General features: G+C 31.1%; 1 pseudogene; it reads right to left on the reverse strand.

Moving 5' to 3' along the window:
• Window positions 1-1,593: 1,593 nt before the first annotated feature.
• LOC111737383 lies at window positions 1,594-1,712 on the reverse strand (annotated as a pseudogene).
• Between the last annotated feature and the right edge of the window lie 556 nt (window positions 1,713-2,268).

Consider the following 2,268-nt stretch of genomic DNA (forward strand, 5'->3'; position numbering starts at 1 on the left):
GAATCTCCATAGGCAAATTTAAGTATATACAATATCTGTACTCAGTCATGGAAGTCAGAAATGAAAACAGATTCCGCATAATGGTTCAACTGTTTCATTTTTAATGGTCATTAGTGATCTATAGACAAGGCTCAACCTGCTAGATAAACAACCAATTTGTTTGTTTTAGAAATGTAAACAAGGAATATTTTATTCATGTGTTAATTTTTTTTGCATTAGCACATTAGGTTGTATTTGTTTTCTGACATATGTAATCTTAATCAAAACTCCTCTAAATTCCAATTTTCTTCAGAATCTTCAGCATTTTCTTTTATTCTTTTGAATAACTTCAGTGTGAAATATCTGCAATTTCTAAAAGCAGGGTAGATTTCTTTCATTTTTTTTTTTAATAAGCCAAATCTGTTATCTGTTACAAAATTATGTATATATAATGTGTATGTATATATGTTTAAAATATAAATAAATAAATGACTAAAATTATGGGTAAGTAAACTAAAATATACATCTTTTTTGGGGGGGTAAAACTCAAGTTCACTAAAGCAATAATGCAAGTTTTCCTTTAGTTAACTAACTTTACTAACAATTTAAAAAGAACAGATATCAAAATAGTATTTAAAGCAGAATTACCTGAATGAATATATAATCAATGCATTTACTTTAACAATACACAGATCATAATAAAATAAATCAACTGCATTTCTTCATGGTCACTTCTCATATGTAAAACTATGATAAAACCAGAACAATGTAATTCCAAAAAAAATACATAATGTGAGTATGATAAATTCTGTCATTAGAAGTACTATTTACAAACTTGGCCTCTGTAAGAATTCCGATAAAATCTCTTAAATTAAATTTCTAACCACAAGTCAACATATAATTGTTTTGTGGCCAAAGCCCAACTTTAAACTCGTTCAAAGACAGAATTCAACCAAATATATTGTGGGCATCTATGTCTCCTTTGCTGTATTTTGAATGAGATTTGTATATGAGCTAAGCCATAGATCTGGTTTTTATTCTCCAGTAAGAGAGAATAAAAGGGTGCTTTAGATTGAAGCTCTCTGTGTATATTTCTCTTTTCATTAAGGTCCATAAAGAAAGAAAATTGGATTAAAATGGCTAAAAGTTCTTAGAACAATTCCCACAAATGCCAATAATTATAGATTTGGGTTTCTTTGGTTCTCATGGCTCTAATCTTTAGTAGCTTATTACAAGGAACAACACAGCATCAGATACTTTCCATATGACACACATGTAACATCCTCACAAAACAGGCCATAGGCCAAGATTCTGGTTCAAATTCAATTGGATTTCAGTGATGCGGTAGGAACCATAGGAAATGTGTCAAATACTGCACTGTCCATACTACTGAGATGAACTGCACCATAAAGAGGCCAAACATTAGGGTTTCCATTTTCATGTCACCTACAATTCTGAAGTAGGCCATTGAGTCAATCTTTATTGAATGCGTATTTTATTTTTTTAATGTTTAAATTTTTTAATATTTATTTATTTATTTATTTAGGCAAGGCAATCCTTGATTCACCTTACAGATTGCAAGGATTTTGTCAGTTTACAATCCCTTATTTTTTAAGCCTACAGTACCTGGTCTTCCTAGGTGGTCTCTCATCCAAGTACTAACCAGTCACTACCCTGCTTAGCTTCTGAGATCAGACGGGATTGGGCTTGTTCAAGGTGGCATGGCTATAGACTTGAATGTGTATTTTAATGCTAGGCTACAAAGATTTTTTGTTGTTTTTGTTGGTGGTGGTATTTTTAACAAAGTGTAGCACAAACTACCTGGCTTAGAATTTCAGCAAAGTTGTTTGTCAGAGATTCAAATAAGATCCTGTGACGAGACTTATTAATCTGGGACTGAGTCTCTCATCATTTATAAGATTGAAGAAGAAAAGGACCTTTTCTTCTCTGTGTTTAATTATACATTAGAAAATATATTTTATCCTCAAATACAAAGTGACATTGGATCCTATCATTTAAAATAAATAATTCAAAAGCTTAAAATGTTTCTAGGTTGATATCAAAATGAAAGAAATAGTGTTTATGAGCTTGGGGTCACCTATTGCAAATTAAAGTCTAAAGATGAGGATTTAACCCTTTCATTTATTTGCTTAACACATACTTTGTGGACACTACTAACAACAGGCCAAAGTCTTAAATAAACAGTTAATAGACTCTTTGGCACAACCATAAATGTCTATATTTCAACCAGGTGCTGTTTCGGGCAAGAAATATATGTATTAACTCAAT

Source organism: Pteropus vampyrus, unplaced genomic scaffold (genome assembly GCF_000151845.1).
Source record: "Pteropus vampyrus isolate Shadow unplaced genomic scaffold, Pvam_2.0 Scaffold26, whole genome shotgun sequence".
NCBI classification, from domain to species: domain Eukaryota; kingdom Metazoa; phylum Chordata; class Mammalia; order Chiroptera; family Pteropodidae; genus Pteropus; species Pteropus vampyrus.